Source organism: Chionomys nivalis, chromosome 2, assembly GCF_950005125.1.
Source record: "Chionomys nivalis chromosome 2, mChiNiv1.1, whole genome shotgun sequence".
NCBI lineage: Eukaryota > Metazoa > Chordata > Mammalia > Rodentia > Cricetidae > Chionomys > Chionomys nivalis.
This window is the reverse complement of record NC_080087.1, coordinates 110,619,613-110,646,814: the sequence shown is the minus strand read 5'-3', so window position 1 is coordinate 110,646,814 and position 27,202 is coordinate 110,619,613. Positions and strand designations below refer to the sequence as shown.

Here is a 27,202-nt window from a genome sequence, read left to right as displayed (position 1 = left end):
CTTGAGGGGACTCAGATACAAAATCTAGTTTTTCTTCCTAATGTCTAAGAATGCAACTGTTTGTCGAATGTGTAGAGAACTCAGTTATGTTGACTGTATGCCCATTTATAACTAAAAATGAAAAGTTACATAGCTAGCAATATGTCCTCTGACTTACAGACCATTTGGGAACATTGCGATGAGGGCAAACATAGCAGGGTGTGGTGGTACTAGTCCTCAGGAAGGAAGCTGAGGCAGGAGGATGTTGAGTTCAAAGCCAACATGTCAATACCTTGTCTCAAAAAAGAACCATAAAGTTAATGTGAACAGTGCTTAAAACAAAGCAAACATATAAATCTACCCGCCTGTGAGTTATAGATACACTTATGTGCCCATGCAGCAGAAAGGTGTGCAAAGCTACACCCTTTTTATTGACATTAGGGGGAAGAGGAATGAGGAAGTGTGGGTGGGAGGCTGAGAGGCCGTGATCAACAGCGCTCCAGACTGCAGACTGGCCAGCAAGGGGAGAAGTTGAAACAGGATAGTGGATGTGGTAGGGTGAAGTCATTTGCACGGTTTGGGGTGTGGGATTAACGGGCCAAAGTCACACTGTAGTCAACTAGAGAGCAAGCAGAGCACAAGGAAATGGCAGTGACAGTGCTTTCCACTCTTCACACAGTGTGAACACATACAGGGAAAGGGGGGAGTGAAGGGCCCTTTTGGTCTGGTTTAAGATTGGGAAAAAACTAAGCATATCCACCCATGGCTGTTGACAGACACAACGCTGAACAGTCAAGGTAGGGAGAGGAGGACCTCAAAGGACAGTGTTCTCATTGTCTTTGAGACAGGGTTTGTTTATTACCCAGACCAGGCTGGACATATTCACAGCTTACAGAGGAGCATCCACATCACTACGGTACACGAGACTGTGTCTCAAATAAAAAAGAAAGATGGGGGAGTAATAAATAACTTGCTTCTTAGATCCTTTTGCTCCAGAAGGCTCCAGGCCCATTTAAATCTCCAGGGAAATAAAAGCAGATTAGATAAACTGGAAATGCACTCGAGAGGATTCACAATGCGGCAAGGGTTCAGATGCTCCCATCTAGTGCTTTGAAGAGCCGTGTTATCTCATGGGCTTCATTTTATGATTAACATGAGCACAGTGTTACTCACGGGCTGGCAACAAACCCTAAGACCAGCAGCATGGTTCTCGTGTCCTCATCCCCAAGGAGGTTTCCTCGGTACCTGCTCAGATGAGGCTTGTGTGTCAGCTTACACATGGCTTCAAGTGAAGGAAAAATGCCTTCCTATACTATTTGAGAAGATTGATTTTAAGACAAATTTTTTTTCCCTTTTACCAAAATAGGTTTAGTACCAGGAGCAGTCAGCTATAAACATTTGCTCATAGGATTCATGTAAGACCCACGTTTCCTTCCGTCCTATCTGTCCTTCATTATGTATTGAACAAATATTTAAGGACCTTGAAGTAACCGTGTTCTAGGAAATACAGAAGGGATTTAAAAAAAAAAAAAAAAAAAAAAAAAGATTCCGTGAGGCTCTCTGTGGTTTACAATGCCTCCATGTAGGAGCTGGGGACGGTCCTGTCGGTGTCACCACATGGCAGCTTCTGCTCCAGCAGTTCACCCGTGTTCCCACCTGCATTTACCCTGTGGGTGCTACTGTTCCATCCGCACCGACGAGCAGACACACGGGAAAGGTCACGTGCCCCGTGCGTGAGGCTAGTCAGTGAGCAGTGGAGCTGGGACTCACACCCATGTGATGCGGGGCAGCAAAGCAAGCCCTGCGCTCCAACTCTGGGGCCTCTAGTCAGTGGGAGACACCAGGACAGCAGATAGAAGACAGACAAGCAGTTATAGATCCATAAAGGGAAGGAAATGGGAAATGCAACAGTTATGTGTGTGTGGTGGGGGTGCATCCTAAAATACTGGAAGGCAGAAGCTGGGTCAAGACAGCCTAGGGTAGAGAGGAAGTGCAGTGGGCTGAATTCAGGAAGGCACACAGCAGGGACTGGAGTCCACGCAAGCATGTGCCTGATTCTCTGCCTCAGCCCCGACCCAAGAAAGCATGCTCATTACCCAGGTGTATGTGGGCATTTTGAGAGATGCACATAGACATATGCATGCATATGCTCCTGTCTGTATGTTCTGGTGATCATTTGTTTTGTAGATAGAGATCTAATATAAATATGCAGACATGTACATATGCACAATGTGGCCTTTTCCTTTTGTTAATGTTCCTTGGAAATCCTTCTGAGCTGGCAGTGCAGCAAACTGATGTTTCTCGGTGTGCTGGGTGTTCGGTTGTCCACATCTTGCTACTCTAAGCAGTACTAGAGAAAACAAATATGTCATTTGCCGGAACGTTCATTTATGTGGGCTCCTGCTTGCTAGGTCAGGTATATGTTTTTTAATTACAATAGATTTCACCAGATTGATTGTGTGTGTGTGTGTGTGTGTGTGTGTGTGTGTGTGTGTGTGTGCGCACGTGCGTGCTTTGCTGCTGTTGTTGGTTTTGTTTGTTTTGTTTTCTAGGTAGAGTTTCTCTGTGTAACAGCCCTAGCTATCCTGGAACTAGTTCTGTAGACCAGGCTGGCCTTGAACTCACAGAGATCTACCTGCCTCTACCTCCCAAGTGCTAGGATTAAAGGCAGGCACCAGCAGCTTTTTGTTTGTTTTTACTTATAGACAGAATTTTCTGTAGCCCAGACTGGCCTTGAACTTTGTATTTACCTGAGGATGACCTTGAATTTTCATTCTTTTGCTTCTGCCTCCTAGGTATAGATTTTGCTGGGGTGTGCCATTGAGCCCCTTTATGTTTTGGTTTTGTGCAAATTTATTTCCTTTTTAAAAAAAGAATTTATTTGGACTTTTATGTTTCTTCATAAAACAGCTCGGTAATTTGTGGTTTTAAAATATTTTTCATTTCTTTTTTTAAATATTTATTTATTTCTTATGTATACAATATTCTGCCTGTGTGTATGTATGCCCGCAGGCCAGAAGAGAGCACCAGACCTCATTACAGATGGTTGTGAGCCACCATGTGGTTGCTGGGAATTGAACTGAGGACCTTTGTAAGAGCAGGCAATGCTCTTAACCACTGAGCCATCTCTCCAGCCCTATTTTTCATTTCTTAAGTGATCTATTTGGTTGAGGTGGTTTTGCTCCTGTCATTGCCTTATGACCCTTTTGATTCTGTAGGTTTAATGATATCCATTTACTAATATGAAGCTTCTCTTTTCTGGCTGTGTCTAGCTAAAGGCTTTGACAGTTTTATTCATCTGTTCTCACAGCCAGGTTTTCTGCTTTGTTTTGTTTTGTTGGTTTTCTCTGTTCTTCCATTTTTTCCATCTCTTTCTGATCTTTATTATTTCCTTCCTTCTGTCAGCATTACTTTGCTCATACTTTTTTCCTGCTCCCTACAGTTTGAAGTGAAGCTATTGGCTTGAGGTCATTTAGCTGGCTAGTTATAGCTGTGTTCCCTCCAGCCCTGCTTCTGCGTGTGTTTGGTGTGTTTGTCTCTGAGAGTTTTCTAGTTTTCTTTGTGATTCCTTTTTGGCCCATTGATTATTTAAGAATGTATTTTATAAAGTCCCTCCTAAGAAGTGACTCTAATGCAGGGTACTCGCTCCTGGGGACCTGCTGTCTAGGGGTGTGGTGCCCTCTTCCTTCTCTCTGTGCCCTGAGCCTCCTGTGCCATTTGCACCCCCTGCTGTGATGTTTGGCCCCCCCCAGGTCCAAAGCAAAGGAGCCACCCTAGCAGGGATTGAAACCTCAGAGCCAGAATAAAGCTTGCCTCCTTTAGTCTCCCTCGGGTGTTTGTCCCAGTGACAGAAGTGTCCTGACACACCTGTGTGTCTTCTGCTTCCCTTCGTGCTGTCAGTGGTGTCGCCTAGGCTGCGGCTGCCCCTCTGTGCAAATGTCAGAAGTCCGGTTGTTCCAGGATCCGCCGTGTGAGCGTCAACAAGTGCGGACTTTAAATACTTCACCTGAGTGTGGTTGCCAAGTGTTTAAAGATCACTGATAATTGGTCGATGTTGATCCTGAATACTCTTCAGAATAACCAGTTCAGACACCGTTCTATAGATTGTTGATTCAGCGCTGGTGTTTGCACCTTCGCAGGCTATTGTCATGGTCTCTGATCATGAAAGATGCTTGTGTTTCTGTTGCCAGGGTCCTCTGGGTATCTCTCCCTTGTGTTTATTCTTCAGTGCCTGGGTTTTTAAAGATTTTGCTAGCTTCAAGAATTTTAGATTCACAGGAAAAATAGTACAGAGATCCTTACGTCCATCAGACAGCTCAGGGGCTTATGCATTTCTAGTTTAGTTTCCAAAAGTTATAAAAATTCATTTTGAATTTTTCATTTTTGTTTTGAGGTTTGTTTTTTTTTTTGGAGACAGGGTTTCTCTGTGTAACAGCCCTGGCTATCATGGAACATGTTCTATAGACCAGGCTGGCCTCAAACTCCTGCCTCTCTGCCTCCTGAGTACTGAGATCAAAGGTGTGTGCCACCACCGCCAGGCTGAAATTTTTTACTTTTAAAGAGTTTAGAACATTTTGTTTAGATGTTTCAAATCTTTAGTTGTTGAATTCTGAATAATTTTTTTCAAATTATACACAAATTTATTACTGATACTATAATACTGTTCAAATATTTTCTGTTGCCTAAAGTTACAATAAGGTAAGTTATTGACATTTCATATAATATAAATCTGGGAAAGAAGCCAGGCTCATGGTGGTGCACACCTTTAATTCCAGCACCTAGAAGACAGAGGCAAGCAGATCTTTGTGAATTTGAGATCAGCCTGGCCTCCACAGTGAGTTCCAGGACAGCCAGAGATACACAGTGAAATTCTGTTTCAAAATAAATAAATAAACAAATAATAAATAAAATAAAACCAGGGAAAGGTGGCTTTCATCATATTTTCAGTGATTTTTTTTTCAATTTCCTTTGTTTTGTGTTGTGTGTGTGTGTGTGTGTGTACACTCGAACATGTAGGCCTCTCCTTGAAAGCTGGGGCTCACTTGACTAGGCTAGACTGATGCCCTCTGGACCCTATGGGATCCCCGTCTCCACGACCCCAGTGAAGGATTGCAAGCATGTTCCACCACACCTGACTGTTCTCGTGTGTTCTAGGGCTCAATCTTGGGTCCTCACACGTGTGCAGTAGGCACTCAACACACCAGGCTGTCTCTCCTGGCCATATTTCCATTAAAGATTATTTTTAGATTTTATCTTTTATGTGCATGAATGTTTTGCCTGCACATGTGTGTGTGTCCCACATGCATACCTGATGCCCAGGGAGTTCAGAAAAGGGTGTCAGATCCCCTGGAACTTGAGTTCTGGGTGGTTGTTAGCCATCCTGTGGATGAAATACTAGGAACCAAACCCCTGTCCTCCGCGAGAGCAACAAGTGCTCTTAACTGCTAAGCTGTCTCTCTCCAGCTCCAGATTTTCCAACTTTATTTTGCAGCTTCACCTTTTTAGATAAATCCCACCTCCCATAAATCAGCACCCCCTGCCCACACCCACACTTACTCCTAAAGGAACTTAGCAATATTAGATCTGGGGTATGTCTTCCCCTGGAATGTCGCATCCCATGCACACAGTTTATCGCCATTGTATACTGTCTTCATGTTCCAGTCTTTAAATACCCAGGTCATGTGACTTGTGTCACCTTCTCTCATATTTCAAAAGCTTTGGAGAAAGATTAATTCAAACATGAGTAAATTCAGATATGCTTCATATAAGTATAATGGCTAAATTAATTATATTACTGTTTGGTTGTAGTGGAGCCTCACACAACTTACCCAGTGAGATTAAATCAGAATTAAATAAAGCCAGGCAGTGGTGGTGCACGCCTTTAATCCCGGCACTAGGAGGCAGAGGCAGGTGGATCTCTGAGTTCAAAGCCAGCCTAGTTTACAGAGCTAGTGCTAGGACACCCAGGGTTACACAGAGGGGAAAAAAATCAAATTCTCTTGGGGAAATAAGTGATAAGATCTTCATTAAGGATGAAGATCTCGGGCGAGGAGCCAGTAAAAAAAATGTCAAGGGACAGATGCCATATGGGTCTGTGCAGTGAGTGCTGGACAACGGGATAGCGATAGTGCAGCTTCAGACAGGGCAGAACCCCTCCTTCCTTTCCCAGCCAACGTCAACTCTTTAGTGGTACCTCTGAAGATACTCTTGGTCTCCATATCTCCTGCCTTAGCATTCTGTTCTCACTCCACCAGGTTTTGCTTGGGGACCAGCTCCATCCTGCTCTTTCTTGCAAACCTAATGATGAGCCATGCTGTGTTTCTTTCTTCTCTTAGGGAATATAGAGCCCTACATCAGTCTTGAAGATGTCCCTGCTCTGGCTTACCTTGTCAGATATGGAGACACCAGGGATGGGATTCTAATAAAAATTTTAGGCTTTGTTAAGTCAACAATACTCAAAGTTTTGTTCTCACCATTTACAAAGTCTAGCTTCTAGAGAGCAGGCACTCACTACCTCCAACGTTGCCTTTTGTGGGGAAACCAGCAAATTCATGTCTCTCTCTTTGTCTCCCCATCCCTGCTCTCCTCCTGGTCCATGGTGAGCACATTCTCCTGAAGAAAAGTGGCTGTACTGAGGCAGGGAGGAAGGCTGACCCTCCTGAAATCATTAAAAAACTTACATTATCCTCTTTAGCTATATTTCACAAACACACCAGCCCATAGGTAGCATCCAAAGCAAGGCCAGACTGGGGTGGTTTTTATAATCTTCCTGTATGTTCAGGCTTCAGTAATAGATTACAGGGGTGGGGGGGTGGCAAGCATGCAGAGTGGTGCCTGGGTGTTATGTAATATTCCTTTACACTATGTGAAGATGTGTCATTGTGATTGGTTTAATAAAAAGCTAAATGGCCAATAGCTAGGCAGGAGGTATAGCAGGTACTTCTGGACAGAGCTCTGGGAAGAAGAAAGGCAGAGTCACCAGTCAGATGGAGAGGAAGCAGGATGGGCAGTACAGAGTAAAGATAACTTAGCCACATAAAAGAGCACAGAGCAAAAGAAATAGGTCAATTTAAGTTATAAGAGCTAGTGAGACAAGCCTAACCTATAGAGAGAGCTTTTATAATTAATAATAAGTCTCCATGTATTTTTTAAAAGATTTATTTATTTATTATGTATGCAGTGATCTGCCTGCACACCAGAAGAGAGCATCAGATCTCATTACAGATGGTTGTGAGCCACCATGTGGTTGCTGGGAATTGAACTCAGGACCTCTGGAAGAGCGGCCAGTGCTCTTAACCTCTGAGCCATCTCTCCGGTCCCCATGTCATTTTTTGTGAGCTGGCAGCCCAAAGAAAAATCCATCTACACCTGGGTGTCTTAAGCTCTTGGTATTTGTTAATCATTATCCCCATTACCACCATTATCATGTCTAACCATCATGCTGGGCTGTGCAGTAGCCACATGTGGTATGGTGTTCCTGCCACCTGTCTTCTCCTGGCTTTGGAGGAAACTACATACAGAAAAGCTTTGGTAAGGATGTGGCCTTCAAGATTTTAACACTCCACATATTAATAGAAAACTGTGAGGTTCTGTAAGGCTACCGGTCTGGAGACACACTACTGGACGGTGGTTCTGTAGACTGAGGATGCAGCACGGTTGGTTGAGTGCTTTCAGGTATGCACCGCTTAAGTCAGTACTGGAGCCCACACCTACAATCCCAGCACATAGCGAGTTCAGTGTCAGCCTCAGCCACACGGAACTGCATCTTTAAAGAGAAAGAGAGAGACAGAGAGGAAAAAGAAAAGTAGAGGCATGCCATGACACAGGGAACCATGCAGGAGGGGGCTAGAGGCAAAGGAAGAATAGGGGAACGTGGGAATGAGCCCTAATTGTGGTTTCATGAGCAAGGTAGGGGAAACAGGATTCCCAACTTTGGCTCAGTCTAGGGAGTGCTAGGGTGTACCTGCTTGACTCCTCTTCCTTCATGTCTTAGTTAGGGTTTCAGTTGCTGTGATAAAACATCACAACCAGAAGCAGCTTAAGGAGGAAAGGGTTTATTTTGCTTACGGCTTGTATGTAGTTCATCAGCAGCAAAGTCAGGACAGGAACTCAAGGCAGGAGCTGATGCAGAGGCCATGGGGAACACTGCTGGTTGGCTTGTTCCCCCAGGGCTTGCTCTGCCTGCTTTCTTCAGGACCACCTGCCCAGGAGTGACCCCACCCACAGTAAAAGCTGGGCACCTCCACATCAATCATCAATCAACAAAATGCCCTAAAGACTTGCCTACAAGCCAACCTAGGGAGGTATTTTTCTCTCTCTTTTCCTTTCTTCCTTTCTTTCTTTTTCTTTTGTTTTTTTCAAGACAGGGTTTCTCTGCGTAACAGTCCTGGCTGTCCTGGAACTCACTTTGTAGACCAGACTGGCCTCAGACTCACAGAGATCCATCAGCTTCTGTGCTGGGATTAAAGGTGTGCACCACCACCACCTGGCAAGGTGTTTTCTTAATACATCTAGATTTGTGTCAAATGGTGTAGCCAGGAATGAAGAAAAGAGCTGAGGTGTGCTCTGTGTTGTCTAATTCCAGCCAGTTTATGCACTGGCTAGCAGGGAGGGGCAAGGCTTGCAATGTCCCAGACATGAAAACTTTTAGTTGAGACAATATAGGCATGGTTTCTCTCTGACTCACAGCCTGCTCCAGTGAACACTCCGCTCCGTCTTCACCTTCCTGCCCGCCTCCCAGATCCCACCCTGCTTCTCCTGCTTCATCCACCATAGCCGGCAGAGCTGGGATGATTGTCACCGTGGCATCTGGTCACAGCTCATATTCATCTCCCTTACATACACCTGCGTCTTTTTCTCTTTTTCCCCCTGACTATCCTGGAACTCACTCTGTAGACCAGGCTGGCCTCAAACTCAGAGATCTGCCTGCCTCTGCTTCCTGAGTGCCTGGATTAAAAGCGTGCTCCACCATACCCAGCCACCTATATCTTTCAAAAAGAACTTTAATCAAAAGCTAAAGGAAGAACTTAGCATTTTCTGAGACAGGACTGGAGCATCTGTCCTGATTTAAATGGCAGGGAATACAGGTTCCCAGCTGGGGGTGGTGGTGGTGATGGTGTAGTACGGCAGCTGAGAGCACACTGGAAGGGCCAATCACAGCAAGCGTACAGAAAGTGGAGACCCATTAGGATCTCATGTCAGAAGGGGAGGGAGGGAGCAGAGAGGAGCTATGCCTTTTGAAAAGACTAAGGTGGCATCAGAGGTCAAGCTCAGTGTGTGCAAACAGCCAGTGTTAGCCGTGTGCTGATTGTGTGCAGGCCAGGGCTCAGGAGCTTCACCAGCTTCTCTCCCCTCTTATTCCTCAAGCCCCTCTGCCGAGTGGAGCTTGGCTCTTTGGCTTTTTGAGACAGGGTTTTTCTTTGTATCAGCCCTGTCTGTCCCGGAATTTACTGTGTAGACAAGGCAGACCTCGAACTCATGGAGATCTGCGTGCCCCACAACTGCCTGGCCCTGAAGCTTCACTTACTTCCTGTTGTTGGTTTGGATTTGGGTTTTATGAGACAGGGTCTTAATATATAGTCAGTCAATGCTGGCCTCAAACTCTTCTGCCTTAGTCTCCCTGATGCTGGTATTATAGGCTTACATCATCACACCTGGCTCTAAGCAGGGCTAATTTTAGCCCATTTTCTAGATGAAAAAAAAAAAAAACCCAGAGCTTTGAGAGGCACAGAAACTTAGTCAGGGGTCCAGGGTGGTAATTAGTAGAGATGAAATTAAACTGAATCTTGCAGATATGTGTACCCAGCCTTACCTTGTGCTGCATTCTTGAGTAAGGGGTAGTTCAGAGCCTGGCCAAAGGAGGAAGTGCACCTGGAAGTGGGACTAGGAGGAACTGGGAACTAAGAGAGCTGTCATTAAGAACCCCAGCCTGGTAAACTTTGGGTGTTTTGCTTGTATGTATGTGGATGTAATAATTTTAAATGGGAAGCACACTGTCCAGTCTGGCTAGAATAGGAAATTAAGGCCAGTTCCCTCTCAGGGTCTTGCATTAGAACTCAGAGTTCCAGTTCTGCTCCAACGCTTTCACCCCCAACCTGCAAGATTGTTCTCTCACCTGAAGTTTCTTCAGGACATGTGTCCACAGTAGACTTTCTCCATGAATCACCTCTGCTGAGGGTCACCTGTTTTGGCCAGCTTGCTTGGCACGGGGTAGCCCACGCTTCCAGCTCCCCGGTACTCAATTAGCAGAGAAACGCCTGTGTCTATTTTCCTTGCAAGGCTTTTCCATTATTCAGGCAAGTCAATAAAGAAGCCAGAGTTTCCCAATTAAGACTTCTACATTTTTCTGGTACCCTTTCCATTTCTGAGTTCATGTATTTCTGCAGCACAGCCCCTGGGCTCCCAGACCATGGCTGGGATGAAGCGCCCAGCACGCTGACTCATGGCTGCTGCCCTTGTTTCCACTCTGGTTTCTATGGAAATAGACAGCAGCTGGCTCAAAACAAGGTGAGGGCTCAAAGACACCTCATGGTTCCTAGGCATAGACAAACCATATTTGCCCGATATCGTTCCCATGGAAACCAAGAAAGGCCAATCAATGCTTTACAATAAATGGTTTTTTTCCTCTCCTAATATAATTTTTTAAAGTAGTATATGGGTTTTCCTATTGGCACAGGTATTTTGGGATAACAGTATAGTCAATGTGTGAATTACATTATCATTTTAAAGTAAAATGACATTTATTTGTTCTTTGACAATTCTACACATGTAAACAACGTATCATTATATACCTACCTCCAGTTTCCCCCAGGCACCTAATGTGCCTCCTTTCTTTTCCACTTTCTCTTTCTCACTGTCTGTGTGTGTCCTATTAGAGATGCCTGCTGGACTGTTGACTGTCCGTGCTGGCTCGGTCTCATGACCGTATGCAGATAGATCCCCATGGCTGTGGTTGGCTCGATCTCATGACCGTATGCAGATCCCCATGGCTGAGGTGACGCGAGTGCCATGGCGGTGTCATGTCAGAAGACAGTTCAAGCATTCCTCCCCATCCCTGCCTCGTACAGTCTCTCCTGCCCCTCTTCCAGGATGTTCCTGATTGGGGTGGAGGATGCTCAGACATCCCATTTGGGTTTAGTGGTCACTTACTGCTGTCACTTTGACTTGTTGAGTCTGCATCAGCTGCTGACTAGGGCACAGGGAAGCATCTCTGGTTGAGGACAGGGACAGGACTTACCTTGGTGTATGAACAGAAATACAGAAGACAATTTGGCAACATGTCAATTTGACAAGACAACAATAATAGGTTCCCATCCCTTCCCCACTCCCCACTGCTGCCCTAGGGCCTGTGACTTCCTGAACCGTGGGATTTTGACCAGGTTTACAGTACCAGGCTTGACTCCCTCCTGTGCAACAGGCCTTAGAACAAAAGTACCGGCTTGGTTGCCCTCGTCGCTGTAATCCCACTATGGCGTCAGTGAGCGCGTCTTGCCAGGGTTCTCCACTGGGCAATACTGTTGATGGCTCTCCTCTAGCAGCTTGCATAGCCCCTTCTGGCACTATGGAAGCAAACAAGCAGGAGGAAGTTTTCTGGTCAGTTCTAGCTTGATTTCTCTATGTCCTGTAGCCAAAGGGTGTTGTGATTTCAGCCATATAATACCATCTGATACTGGTAAGCAGCCAAAAGCAATGGCAATATCGTGTGTTGTTTGAGGGACCCTAGGGCCTCTTTGATCAGGAACTCATAAGAAGGTATCCTGTCAACCCTAAGATTTTCATTTAATAAACCATATCTTTGAAGGGGGAAACATTGCCCACCCATGCAGGGTACCTATTTTCAAACTTGTTATTTATTTGTTTATGTATTTTATTTATGTGAAGCTTTACCTTCACCGACTTATGTGTACCACATTCATGCAGTGAGTGTGGAGACCAGAAGAGGATGTCCTATCCCCTGGGACCGTAATTACACATGGTTGTGAACCTCCGTGTCAGTGCTGGAAACCAAAACCTGGGTCCCTGGAAAGGCAGCCTGTGCTCTTAACCACTGACCCATCCCTCCAGCCTCGTTTTCCAGTGTCTTGTCATGTTTTTGTCCCCAGTTTCTGTAGAGGGGAGTTGAGTATCCAGTGTTTTATTAGAAACTGCGGAGCCCTAGTGAGAACTGACGACCAAAGCAGACAGTGGGAAGGCAGACCTCAGGCAGACACACACGTAGTGATGTAGAGTCGGGAGGAGTGGGGCAGTGAGGAGTTAAAGAGCAGGAAGGACATAGGGGCCTTGCTGTAGGCAGAGGGAGGGCTGGACGGGAAAGCATGGACTGGCAGACTAATGAAGCGGTGGGATACAGGTGTGTTTCAGAACAGTAAGAAGCGGGGAAAGAGTGGGACGTGGAACCAGGTCACCTAGGGACTTGGGAAGAACATCATGTTTGGACTTTTTTTGTTGTCTGTTTGTTCTGAGACGGTTTCTCTGTGTAGCCCTGGCTGTCATGGAGCTCAGCTCACACTGGTATCGAACTCGGATATCTACCTGTCTCTATTTCCTGAGTGCTGGACTAAAGGCTTGTGCCACTAATGCCTGTCTTAGCTGGGCTGTTTTTCTTTCCTTCTTTTTTTTTAAGACTTATTTTTATTTTGTGTGGATGGGTGTCTTGTCTGCCTGCATATATGTGCACCGCATGCATGCCTGCTGCCCCGGAGGACTAGAAGAGATTGTTATGTACTGGGACAAGAGCTACAGACAGTTGTGAGCCGTTGTGTGGGGTGCTGGAAACCAACTAGGTTCCTCTTCAAGAACAGCAAACAGAGATCCGCCTGCCTCTGCCTCCCGAGTGCTGGGATTAAAGATGTGAGCCACCACTACCTGGCTACAACAAATGTTCTTAACTGGTGAGCTGTCATCTCTTAAGCCCCAGCAGTCAGCATTTGTTCTGAAAGAGGAAGGAAGCTGAGAAGTAACTTCTCTGATTTACAAAGAAAGTTAAAACTTCCTGGTGTTTTAGAAACTCATTTACTGGACTTTCCATGGGTTTGAGCTGAGCCTCAGAGCAGTGAGACCAGGCAACTTTGTGGCCTTCCTTCACTTCTAGATGGAGGAAGCCTTTAGGTAAAGACAGGCATCCTCCACTACAGTCTCACCTGCATGCTGACCACCTTGCATGGGTCAGTTTCTCTCAGTGGACCAACTATTGACTGCTACAAACTAGGGCTATGCTCATCCCACTGTCTAACCCTGGCATGCAGCGTCTGCCGAGTGACATGTGGAGCTGTGGGCTCGGTGAGTCCCTTTCCTTGTTCTGTGCTCCTCTAACTGCTGAAGAGCCCGAGTCTTTTCTCTCCTTATTGTCACCGTCCTCCAGACAAGACGAGAGCTGTGATTCATCTGTCTGAAAGCACTTGCAGCTTCCCTTTCATTTCCTCTTCTGTCCACATCCTGGCCTAAGCCTGTCTTCACTCTTGATTCCTGTCCACCTGCCTTCCTAGTCTGCCATGCATGTGGACCACAGACCATCTTCTGAGAGCAGGGAATGGGCCACACGGGGATTGATCACTTACCTTTTAAATGCAGAACATTCTATTTTTTTAAATTTTAAATAATTTGTATTGGTTTTTATGTATATAGCTATTTTGTCTTCATGTGTGTAGAAGGAGGCCACTTGTTCTTTCCCGGCTGCCCAGATTCAAAATAACCACTCAGAAACTATATTATTGAAATCACTGCTTGACCAATCACTTAGGCGTATTGCTAGTTAGCTCTTATGTCTTTGGTTAACCCATTATTATTATTTTGTATTTTACCACAATGTGCGTGGCCTACCAGCAAGGTTTTATCTGGCAACTTGCATCTTTTCCCTCTGGTGGCTCCATGGCATCTCTGCGACCCTCCCAGCATTCAGTTTAGTTTTCCCTGCCTAGCTCTAGTTTGTCCTGCTATAGACCCAAAGCAGTTTCTTTATTCATTAACCAATAAAAGCAACACATAAACAGAAGGACTTACCCTGTATATCTATGTACCGTGTATGTACAATGCACATGGAGGTCAGAAGAGGGCATCATATCCCCTGGAACTAGAGTTTCAGATGGTTGTGACCCACCATGTTGGGGCTAAGTATTGGATCCAGGTCCTCTGAAAGAGCAGCCAGTGGTCTTAACCACAGAGCCATCTCTCCAGCCGCTCTACATTCTGGAAAGTTTAGAATGTTATTCAGGAGCTGGAGTGATGGCTCAGCATTTAAGAGCATGTCCCGCTCTTCCAGAGGGCCTGGGTTTGATCCCCAGCACTCACAACAGGCAGCTCACATCACACATCACTGGAACTCCACTTCTCTACAGGTACCTGCACTAATGTGCTTATGCCTATACACATAAGTAAGAATAATAAAAAATAATTTTTTTTAAGGTGGAGCGTCCTAGACTATGTGGCCAGCTGCAGGCCAAGGAGAGGGTAGCCCCATCTCCAAACCCGAGACAGACAGTGCCTGAGGAAGGACACCTGAAGTTTACCTGAAGCTTCCATGCATGTCTGCACACCAGCACACCTGAACCCATGCAGACTCACACCAGTTTCCCTTTCTGTTTCTGGGTTTTGCTCAGTATCGCCCAAAGCTTCCTTTGCGCATGTGTGCAGTGGAGGGCGGGGGGCTTTCCAGACCTCAGGTCACTGACTCAAGTGCTATGATGGTTTCAACCTCACTGGTTCCTGCCAGATTGCTCTCTGAAGATGCTGGACCCTTTGATACAATCCCTCTGTAAACATGCTGTGTTCTGTAACTCACCCAGTAAGATGTCCACTTGTGGTCAGAACACACCCAGTAAGACCCTCGTCTACCTTCCACTTCCACACACATTATTAGGTTTGCTTTCCCATTGTAAGATGGGGATAGAGTGATCTGTTTTTAGACAGTGAGTCAGGCTGTAGCCTATGGTGTGCACAAGTGCTTGCTCCCTCCCATCTTTCCTATACATTATGGTGTCCACTCCTCCTTCTGGTGCTGCGCAGAACTCTAGTCCAGAAGGCTGAACACCCTGGGGTGGGGTTGAAGCTACAGCTACTGTTTGGATCTCTGATGGACATGTTACTAACAGGTCAGCTTATGGCTTCAGGTTAACTGGGGTCTTGGGTCAAATTCTTGTCTTGTGTCATTTGATCAACTTTCTGTCTTTGTCCTTTTCTCAAGCCCAGGGCAGCAGGGAACACGTGGGCCAAGCATGAGAGCCCTGTGTATCCCCTGAGACCCTAGAAATGGACAGGCACATAGTTAATGCCCTGAAAGTCAAGGCAGTGGGTAGCAAATCTAAGTACTAAGAAAGACATCTCATCTCAGGCCCGAGTTCTGCCACCATTTGTCCCCGTGAGGACCTTGAACAAGTGGGCTCACCTCACTCGGCTCAGTCTTCCTGTCTGTGACGTCCCTTTTCTTCCAGCGTCTGTGCAAGCACCGAGAAACGGTGCCTGGTTACTGTGTCACTGTCACAAAACGCCTCCTGCCAGAGCTTAGAGGATTCATTTTTGCTCGTGGTTAGCGTGGTGGGAATGTGAGCCTGTCACCTCATGGCAGACAGAAAGCTGTGAAGAGACTAGGACCCAGACATTGCCTTTAGAAACACACCCCGTGTGCTTCTTTCAACTCGCTCCCACCCTCACCATTTCCAGAAGCCCCTCTCCCCAAATAATGCCACTAGCTAGGGACCAAGCATTCAATAAATTAGCCTCTGAGGACCCTTGATCTTCAAAGAACGCCACACCCCATGTAAAGCACCAGCCTGGGGTCCATGTGTGGATGCTAACTGTGGTCTACTCATTCTTAGTCGGAGAGAACCAGGGTCATGGGAGACGGGGATGGAGCCAGGTAAAGGAAGCAGCCAGATGAGATGTTTTTGCCTCCTTCATGGGTGAAAGACAGGACAAGGACAGGGATTATGGCTCAGCAGAGAAAGTGCTTGCTCCACAAGCCTGAGGATCAGAATTCAGATCCCAAGAACCCACACTAAAGCCAGGCAGGTGTGACCGCCTGCCTGTAACCACAGTGCTGCGAGGTGAAGGTGGCACCAGGGACAAACCGGCTGCGTAGCTTCGCAGAGTCGGTGAGCTCAGGTTCAGGAAGTGCAACGTGATCAAAAAAGACACACACATGCATGCACAAACATGCAGACACATGCATGCTACACTCAACGTTCACCCGAGGGGGAGAGGGAGGAGGGAGAGTCAGAAGGGGGTTAAATAAGGAAGGAGTTGTGTTTGGAGCCTGGCTGTCTCAAGGTAAGACTGATTTATGTACTGGTCAGCCAGGAAGAGTTTTTTCTTTTCTTTATTTTTTTTTTCTGTGAAAATTTTGAAGTTCATCTGAATATTATTTTAGAACTCACAGTATATCATAGTTCTTTCTTTATGACATTTGTGCTGATATAAAAGGACATGCTTCCCACGTGAGAAGCATTTCGATTCTAAGGTGACAGTTTTCCCACCTTCCCCTCCTCCAGGTTGGGGAGTGGGGACCCCCAACTTGATCTCTGGGGCATTTGTTCCTTCAGTCCCTCTATGCCAGCCTGTTCCAGTCAGCTGCTGGGGCTTCTTCTGCTCTGCTCAGCTGGAAATTGTCTTTAAAATAAATAAGTTTTTAATGGACTGGCAAGATGGCTTGGTGGGTGAAGGTACTTGCTGCCAAGGCTTATGGCCTGCGTTATCTCAGGACTCATATGGGGTAAGGAAGGAAAGGAATTGTGGTCAGGCAAGGAGGAGCTTCCAGTGCTCTGCCTGGCTGCCGTCACAGCTCAGCCTGCCGACCCTCAGCTGCCGGTGGGCTCCGCTGTGTCTGAGGTTTTCCTTCGTATTGAGCCTAAGGTTGCAACGCCAGCAGAGGTGGCACAGGTGTGTGTTCTAGTTAACCAAGTGAGCCCGAGGTCCTTGTGCTAGGCCGCAGGGACTAGGTGGGAATCGCTGCAGGGGGGTCTGGAAGCCCTGAGGTCTGTGATAGCAGAAAGGCTCATGCCATGGTTCTCAGCATGTGGGTTGCGACCCCTTAGGGGTCCACAGCCCTCTCACAGGGGCCACGTACCAGGTATTTGCATCGTGACTCATAACAATCGCAAATTACAGTTGTTAAGTAGCAACGAAAATAATTTTATAGTTGAGGTCACCACAGCATGAGGAACTCTATTAAAGGTGGTGGCGCTAAGCAGGTTGAGAACCCCTGATCTAGCACAACTGTCTGGAACAGCCCTGGCTGTGCTCTGCTTTCAGGCCTGGGTAGTTCACCGCAGTCGTCTTGTAGTTTCTCAGGATGTCTGAGGAGTGGTCCAGACAGCAGGTGCTGGCGAAGTACCGTCTCACCGGTCTCTGATCCCACACCAAGGGAGAATTTAATAGTCAGCCAGGAGTCATGCTGCCCGTTCCCCAAAGTCCTTGCTTCCTCACAGGAAAACATGGGTCATGGGTACTTCAATAAGACTGGCAGGACTCTCTGGTGAACGTGGGATTTCCACAGTGCACACCTGCCCAGTGACCCCAGGGAATTGTCTCCCTATATGAGGAGCAAGAGTTATGCTGCCCCTTGCCTCTCGTCTACAGCATGGGTGTTTCTGCAGAGCTGCTCCAAAGCAAGTTCCTTGTTTTCTGACCTCATGGAAGCTTATGCTGTAGTCACTTCCGGTCCTGTCAAGCCTCCACGTCACCTCGGACTCTCTATATTAAATACATTGTTCTCCCATGGCATTATTAACACCACCTTCTATTTCTTGCCCTTTTTTGGTTAGAATTCAGGAGATTATTGAGCAAACTGAGTAGCTGAAGCAGTAGTCTTGATGTCAGAAAGTGGATGCTAGTCTCCTGGTTTCCCCTTGTCATTGTAGAAACCATATCTGCTTATTGAGCTGGTCCGTTTGTCACACTGGCCATCATGAGGCTGGAAGCATTTCGTAGATGAAGAAATTGATGTTACAGCAGCTGGGCACCACAGGGAGAGTCCTTTAGGATTCAGAGCCCGCTCACAGCCCAGGCCTTGGCACAGGCTCGGGAGGAAAGCTCCTACAGATGGAGAAGGGCCCTCTGCACACAATACCGAGCCTGGTCACCTTGGTCCACCCTCGCAGGCTGTCCCATGTGGGGAGGGCTTTCCTGTGTGTTTACAAAGAGCGAGGCTTATAGCTCAGCCTGCTGAGAAGCTGTCTCAAGTTCAGACGCTCGTCAAAGTCTGTAATTCTTTCAATTCATGCTGGAGACTCTCACTTGTCTTAGGGAAACCACTCGAGTCCATTCTCCTGCCTGCACTCTATCTGGAGGAATCTGAGTTTTCAAATGCATTTAGTGGTCAACCCTAGTTCTGTTTTCAGGCCAGCTGCTTAGAATCTGGTTTGTCTGGAGTATTATGTATCTAAAGCCCCAGTTAAGAATCTTGTCGTGTCATAAGATCACGGACTCCATGGGGAAGCCTCGTTTCAGAGCATCAATTCATCTCAGCTCAGGGGCCTTTTTTTTTTCCTAAGGCATTCTTAATTCTTGGAGTAATTGTTACCACTGCACTCCAGTAACCTGGTACATTCTGCCTCAGAACATAAAGGCAGTAATTTTAGTAAAATTCCTCCAACAATGGTATTTAAGACCCACCCTAAAGAGGCATTTATTCTCCAAGCATTTCCTTGTTCACTGGTCCCTTCCTTCCCAACGTGGATTTTTTAAACACTCTTCCGTGGGCATTCATGAGCCACTCAGAAACCCACCAGGTAACCAGCTCAGGGGTGCATCTGGCTGTGAACTCAAGTTCCAGAACGCAGCCACAGCTGTGTTAAAGGTTTCACAAGCTGATTAACTGACTAGAACTTTGTGGTTGTGAGGGATTGGAATGTTGCAGATCCAAAGCAAAATGATCTGCTGCTGTCTTCAGCCTCCTTCGTTGCCCGTCTTTGTGTCTGACGGAACGCCATGACTAACAGGTGAATCCTGCTGGCGCTCCAGCTCCCAGGGCTCCCACAGCTCCCACCACCCCCAAGCTAAGAATGTCAGCAGATGGCATCTGAGACCCATGGCAGGGGCGTCCCCGAGTTGCTGTAACCCACCTGCTAATATTCCCACCAGTGGGTTTGGAAAGCGCCTTGATTACGGCTTTGCTTTGTTCTCCAACTGTGAAAACTTCATACCCATGTTGTAGCATGGGGCGCATGGTTTCCTGTGCCCTTCCTCTTACCTCAAGAGTAAACCTAGCCCTGGGGGGGGGGGTATGCTTTGTGTCCACTGGGCACTAAAGTGGCCAGCACTCACGTGGGGCCACTGCTCTTCCCTTTTGAACTGCACCTGTGAGAGGCAGTGCCCCGCCCGTGCTCACACACCTGAGCCGCCATCCTTGCTGAATGCCCGGCTCTCACCACCATACTGCATGCTCCAGCTAGTTTCAGCCGTTTGTCACTCAAAAAATGGAGCCCATGTCGCTTGCTGTCACAGGCACTGTGTCTTGTAGAGGCTTCCCTATGTTTCTCCTGTCTTTCCCAGCACGTGATGGGTTCCTCTGCAGCCCGCAGCCTCTGACTTCTCCACCAGCACTAACTTTAGAGCGTGGCTGGAACCGCAGTCAGCTATGGGTTTTGTTTGTTAATGGAAAATAAATTTTTTTCATACAATATATCCTGATTATGGTTTCCCCTCCCTCTACTCTCCCCGTTCCTGCCCATCCAGATCCACAGCCTTTCTTCCTTTCCTTGAAAAACAAATAGACATCTAAGGAATAATAATAAATTAAAACAAAACAAAAAGAGCAAAATAGGACAAAACAACTAAACAAGAAAAAGCCAAAGAAAGAGCACAAGAAATGCATGTAGATGCAGACACACGTTTACACACACAGGGATACCATAACAACATGAACCGGAAGCCATACTGTATGTGCAAAGGGCCTATAAGGCTTTAAAAAAAAGCCCTGACATAACATTAAAGGAAAAAGAAGCCACTGAGTTCATTCTGTGTTGACCATCACTGGACATGGGGCCTACCCTTAAGAGTTTCTCCGGTGAGGTTCCCTTGGAGAATACTAAATTTTCATTTACAAGTGGCTCTCCATTAGAAATAGCTTCTGGGTTAGGGATTGGGCCATCTGTCCACTTCTCATTCAGTTCTAGGACTCCATCTGGTGCGGACCTGGGCAGACCCCGTGCCCTGCCTCAGTCTCAGTGAGTTCGTGTATGCACCTGCCCTGCGTGTCCACAAGGCCTTGTTTCTTTGGGGTCCTCCCTCCCCGCTGGCTCTTGTACTTTCCACTTCCTCTTCTGGCCGGGCTCCCTGAGTCCTGAGCGAGAACTTTGGATGGAGACATACATCTCTTTTTGTGCTCAGTGTTCAAGGTCTTTCTCTATGTTTTCTGGCTGTAGGTCTGTGTATTTGTTCCCAACTGCTACATGAGGAAACTTCTCTGATGATGTCTGAGCAAGGCATGGATCATAATTTATCCTTCTGGGTGTGAGAGTTACCTCACTCAGGATGATTTTCTTTCTAGTTCCATCCATTTACCTTCAAATTTCATTTTTCTTTGGCTGAGTCATGTTCCATTATATAACTGTACCACATTTTCTTTATTTATCCACCCATTGTCAGGCATCTAGATCGTTTCCCATCTCTGGCTATTATGAATAGAGCAGCAGTGAACATGGTTGAGGAAGTGTTTCAGTTAGTAGAATGTTTATGTAGTGAGCACAAAGCCATGAGTTCAAACCCCAGCACCATGTACCCCAGGTATGGTGGTCCATGCCTATAATCCCAGTACCTAAGATATGGAAGCGGAAGGATCAAGGCCAACTATGCTAGTTGAACCCTGTCCTTAAAGGGGGAAGGGGAAACTGGAGAGATGGCTCAGTGAGAATGCGTATCGCTCTTAACAGAGGACCAAACTGGGTGCCCAGCGCTCACACGAGGCAGGGTGATTCACACCCACATGAGATTCCAGCTCAAGGAGGCTGCACAGGCACCCACACTCACATGCACATGCATGTGCATGAATGCACACACATAAAGTTTTTAAAATACTTCCAATTTTTAAAAAAGCTTTTAACTTGTTAGTTTTAAAAACCAAAATTGGCCGAATATTTAAGTGCCTCTCTTACTAGCTCACTTTGAGGTCATTGCAGTTAAGGGGTGCCGCTGGCAAGTGTGGGTACATATAGGTCGATTTGCAGATGAATGGGTCTTACATATGTTCTTCTTGTCCCGGGTAAAGCAATACTTCTGCAGGTATTGGCTGAGGTCAGCCATTGGGTTTCTTTGTCTTTGACACGGAATGTGGACTTTTGTTGTTCCTGAGTGTTTCATTTTCCCTCTTGGCAGGGAAGTAGTGTGTCACCAATACCTCATGAAACTGTGATTCACATGCCCATTTCCAGCTGAGGCCTCCACGGCGTGCTCCCTGGAGAGGAGGTGAAATACTACCTGGCCCGCATGCCTGCCACTCAGCAGACCGCAGAGCCCGCTGCCTTGGTTCCCAAGGAGCAGTCACTTTCCTGAAATAATCACATAATATACACGTGCTATTTGATCCCTAAGGTGTTGCTATTTTTGTAAACTCAACTCCGAGCCAAGCACCATAAATTCCCCCCTCCCAGAGGTGACCCCAGGCTCGGAGTTTGTAGATAGCATTACCTTTGGGGAACTCCAAGGGAAATTTCAGGATGACGACTCCTCTGGTGCATGTAGCTGCCCTCACTGTAAAGACTGGGCCCGGACAAAGCTCACAGCAGTGACGAGAGCCTGCTTTCTGGGCTAGACAAATGGATCCTCAACCTGTTGTTAGACAAAAGCAAGAAAAAGAGAAGAATGAACCTGTGGAGTCCAGACTATAGACTTGGCCCTCCCTCCCTCCCTTTCCTCGCTGTGCCCTGTGGAGCAGTTACAGCCAGACACCAGGGACCTGGTGCGTAAAGGGACCTGGGCAGTTCCCACTGTGCATCCTCAGAAACAGGCTTTCCCCACAGAGCACTATGGCCTGAGTTAGAAAAACCTAGACAGAAAGGGCCTGCCCAAGCTGCAGGCCACACTCAAGGCTAGACTGTCACTCTGTGCTCTTTGCTCTCCAGACCTGAGTTTCCCAATCAGAGGGGTAGATCAGAGGGCGCCCCACTCAGGAATAAAGTGCTAAGGACGTCTGAGGTGAGGGTCTCGAATAAGTGAGCATCCACTCAGTACGGTCAGATGGAAGCTGATGGGGTTGTGTCCACCTGCCTCGGCCATGCCTCTGACCTGCCCTTAGAGACTGCCTGGGAAAGCAAAATCTCCTGCTCTTCAGTTAGCTCCTCCCTGGCTGACATCTCTAGCAGTACCAGGCAGACAGCACCTGCTGTGTAGCACAGACAGTTCAAGTCAGGCGACCTCACTGCGGGGTCCTCAGGCTCCAGCCCAGCCCCAGGCCCACATATGACCCTTAGCTGCTTTAGGAGCTGATTATTTACCTGTAATCTGATCCACAAAGACCAGTCAGTCAGTAACAGAGAGAGACCATTTGAAAGAAGGTGGGGATTTGCTTTGGCTCGTGGTTTCAGAGTTTTCCATTGCTCTGGGCTGAGGTGCCACAGAGTATTATCAAAATGGGAATGCGTGGCAGCGGCTGCTTTCCTCGTGGCTTCAGAAAACAGCGAGGAAGGCCAGAGCATGGCATCACCCCCAGAGCACATTCCAATGACCGCCTCCCTCCAACTAGGCCTCACTTTTTTTTTTTTTTTTCGAGACAGGGTTTCTCCGTGGCTTTTGGTTCCTGTCCTGGAATTAGCTCTTGTAGACCAGGCTGGCCTCGAACTCACAGAGATCCGCCTGCCTCTGCCTCCCGAGTGCTGGGATTAAAGGCGTGCACCACCACCGCCCGGCTAGGCCTCACTTTCTAAAGTTCCCAGAACCTCTCCAAATAGCATCTTCAGTGTAAGGTTCGAGCCCCCAGTGCATGAGCCTATGGGGGACATTTCGTATTTAAACCATAACACCAACAACAACCAAAAAATGACTTCAAGGAAGCACAGGGTACCCACATTTTCAGAACAGTGCTTCCTCTTCCTGTTGGGAAACCGAAGGGAACTAAATCCAGCCATTATGCTGTTGGGTGTCCAAGGAATCAGTGGCAGGTCGGGTGGCCTATCTTAGGGAGCATTGTCACCAGGGACGCAGGTGCCAGGTGGCCTGAGGCCATTTCTTGGGCACTCTGACCATTGGAAGTTAACCGTACACTGCCTGGGATGTGGCAATCTGCCCAGGCTGACTTGGAGACTTTGTTTTGAGGTAGCTTGGGGCTCCCCTCGAAGACTGTGCCACACTTGGTCACCACCATGCCTTGCTCGTTCTCAGCACCAACCAGCTCCCTCCGTCTGCAGCTGATGCCCCAGTCACTGCAGGTCCAAGGCCACTTCATACTGCTCTTTGTGACTTAACCTACAGAGGACAATCTGACATGGAAGGTACCACAGAATTCCCCTGCACAGCCTAGTGATACCTTCAGTCAGCCCTTGGTGTCCACATACTTCCCCGCCAGGAGCCAGCCCTAGGTTGACAGGTCCAGAAGGGATGGAAGGAATCGGCGAGGAATGGAGTGAGCCAGGCATCATGGTCAGGAGAACCTTGCAGTCTGACTGACTGGTAGCCAGAGCGCTTCTTTATTTATACAGAATTTAGTAAGCAGGGATAGATTCCATGTTGTTCTAAAACATAGATCATAGCATTTTTGGCTTTGGACCTGTGTTTCACTTCCTCTTGCTCATCTTTTATTCATCATTAATAAACTATGACAGAACAGAATTATCATTTCCCCCCAAATTTTGACATCATTAATAAACAGTTATCATTTTATTCATTAATCCCATAACCCAGTTTTTATGAATCTAGAGGCATATGACGGCCTGTTCTTAGGCTGGTAACTCTTGTGACTACAAGGACATTAGGACCAAAACCAAGTCTCCAAGGCGGCCTGGGCAGATGGCCGTGTCCCCAGCAGTGTAGTTAGCTCTTAATGGTCAGAGTGCCCAAGAAAAATCCTCAAGCAGTTATTATTTAAATTCTGGCGTAATACAATGTTTACATTTTATCTTTATAGAATTGGTTTATGTCTAATCCTGGCATTCTGTTGTTCCTGTGTCATAGGACACCATGGTGGCTCTGTGTCCTGACATCTCATTTATTTATCATCTCCCTACATTATTCCTTACCCAACAGTTAAAGTCTCTGCATAGGGCAGAGGTAACTTCAGCTAACCTAACTTTGTTGCTGTCTATGCCACGTAATTGTCTGAGTGCACAGTGGGAAGAGGCTTGAAATCTGGCCTATGGCCAATTCTTCCAGCCCACTGAATCTTGTTGACCTTTTTAAGTTTGCTTTGTTTTGATTATCTTGTTCCTAAGAAAGTACAGGGACAGATGTTTCAAGACTATTTCATAGCCTCATAAAGAGACCTCTGGCTTCTTCTTTATGTGTGTCACAACCTCCAAGGCATAAGGAAGACCTTAAGGTAGATAAGGCTATCTCCCTAAAATCGGGAGGGGTAGTATGTTCAGGACTTTCCTGGGGAAGCTTAGAAGCAGCATTCCTGGGGAAAGGCACAAATGATTGATGAGAACTTTTCCATCAATCCAGTATTCCCAAATTGTACAAATAGTAAAAGTCCCCCAAGTTTGTAAGAAGTGGAGATGAAAACCATGGGTGTCTTGGCAGCCATCATGTGGCTCAGTTTGCTGGATCTTTGTCAGGTAGCTGTAATTCTCATCAGAGATGACTGTGTCACCTCCCCTGTTCATACACAGCCTAGTGATGTCATCAGTCAGCCCTTGGTGTCCACAGATTCTGCACCAGAGGATTCAGCCAATCAGAGGTCAAAGGTACTCATGGGGAAATTTGCGTTTGTACTGAATACATAAGGACATTTTCTTTCCTTGTCCCCAGACAGTGTGGTTACTATTTACCAAGTCTTACAGTGTTCTTTTGTCAAAATTGGTTGGACGCTAGTCAGGTACAATGACGTAGACTTGTAGTCTCAGTAGGATCACTTGAACCCAAGAGTTCAAGACTGCTGGGCAACATGGGAAGATTCCAGACTCCAAAGAAAGAAAAAAAGAAAGAAAGAAAGGGGGGGAGGGAGGGAGGGAGGGAGAGAGAGAGAGAGGGAGAGAGAGGGAGAGAGAGGGAGAGAGGGAGAGAGAGGGAGAGAGAGAGAGAGGGAAGAAGCCAGCTAGGAACATTTGTATAGGTCTGTTTCTGAGTCCTCTTCAGTTTTTGTTAAATCTGCCTGTCGCTCTGCCAGAAGCACACAGTCTGGATTACTCTGGCTGCATAGTGGCTCTGACAATTGGGGTCCTCCCCCTCTGCTAGCCTCCTTTTAGACTGTCTTAGCCTGTTGTGCTTCCTCAGCCCTCTCATTTGCTGGCACGTAAGATATGTGCCCCGCACCTGACAAAGAGTTAAATAATGACTGAATTTTTTTGTCTGTTTGTGTGTTGTTGTGTGACGGGGGGGGGGGGGCTCACTATTAGCCCAGGCTGGCCTTGAACTCATGAAGGAACCACCTACCTTCCTGCTGGGCATTTATTTTAAAGTCATCATGAGACACAAACAACCAAGCAAACTTGACTAGGAAGTCCAAGGCTCACAGGTGCTATTGACCAGAACTTGCCAGAATCTCGGTCTGCCTGGGGTGAGCTACACCATCTGCTTTCTCCTACCTGATGGTTTGGCTGAAGCAAACAAATAAGAACCTGCCTGAATGGAAGACAACTCCATGATCAGTGGCCCAGGATGGGAAAAGGCTGACAGAAACGCCTCTGTGGGACTTATGTATCTCTGAGGTAGCTTTGTCGCAAGGCCCTGCCCCTCCATCCTCACCCTGTTTGATTTACAGGGACCAGATATAAAGCAAATGATTTCAGTACCACTTGAGGACAGACTCAACACCAAACCTTGAGCCTTGCAGCAAGGGTGGCCAACCTTTGGACCTCACTGAGTTCCAGATGGATGACCCCCATTATTTCTGCAGCCATAGGTAGATGGTCCAGATTCCCTCCTAGGCTTCCACTAATACCCTTGACAAGAAAGGATAGGATTGCCTCATTATTATTTGCCACTGGCCTCAACACTATGCCAGCAGGGAGACACCAATTTGCTATCACATGGGAGTGGCAGCCTTTGTTCCATCTGGATCTACTTACTGGGCAGTGGGGGATTCTGCACTGCCCAGCACAGATGAAATGCCCCTCTGCTTGGCTTTCTCTGGCTCACCAGCTGGAGATGTAGAGGCTTCATCAGTCTTGGAGAGCAGAAGCCCAGGAGTCAGAGGCCTTTGCTGGCAAGGTTGGACATTGGTCACAATGTTTTATTAAGGTCGTTATTTTCTAAAGCATGTCTAAACTCTTAGTGTTCTCCTTTAATGTAGCTTCAGAGGAACATGTCTTCCCCATTGGCATTCTGGTTGCTGGCTTCTTGGGCACCAAGTCTGACAGATGTCACTCCTAGCTAGTCTGCACCTTCCAGGGTCTTGTGTGTTTGTTGTATATGTAGCATCCAGGGTTTTCTTGATAACAGGACAAAGGGAGGTATGTCCACCACCTTTTCCCAGAAGCAAAGCCACCTTCTCTATTTGCTGAGTTGCATTGTTGTCTGTCTGCTGTGTGTCTAATCATTGAAATTCTCGTTGTCAACTGGATGCTGCATTGACTACTCCCTGGAGTTAGGAGTTCCTTCGCTGAATCGAAGCCTGAATCAGCCATGCATTGTTTGGCCAGTCCTATTGACGTCTCATCTTCCTGCACTCCAGTGACAGCTTCTCTTGCACTTGGCAGGGAAATCTCCTTTGCCACTGGTTGACTCGTGAGAGTGGTAGACTTCAGAACCACCGTGGTGTGTGTACATTCTACTGCAACATTTTCCAAACAGTTATGTGAGTTCTGTTATCTCGCTCTGTATGTGTGTGTCTGCTGGAGCATACATGTGTGAGCACATATGCCCATGTGCATGTACAGAGGCCAGAGGAGGGCAATGGATGTCTTTTTCACTCTTACCTTCATTCCTTTGAGGCAGAGTCTGTCCCTAAACCTGGAGCTCTCCTTTCTTTGTCTCGGCTCTAAGTAGCCAGCAAGCCCTAGCAACTCTGTCTCTGCTCTCTTCCTTCCTACAACACTGGGTTATAGCATATGCAGAACTATACCCAGCTTGGTACGTATGTGCTAAGGTTTGAACACAGCTCCTCGTGCTTACACAGCAAGCACTTGACCATTGGGCAGTCTCT

General features: G+C 47.0%; 1 protein-coding gene across 2 annotated transcripts in view; it reads left to right on the top strand.

Annotated features, from left to right (window-relative positions):
* LOC130869791 (lisH domain-containing protein ARMC9) overlaps positions 1 to 27,202 on the top strand; it is a 104,965-nt gene that overhangs the window by 68,908 nt on the left and 8,855 nt on the right. The window lies entirely within an intron of this gene.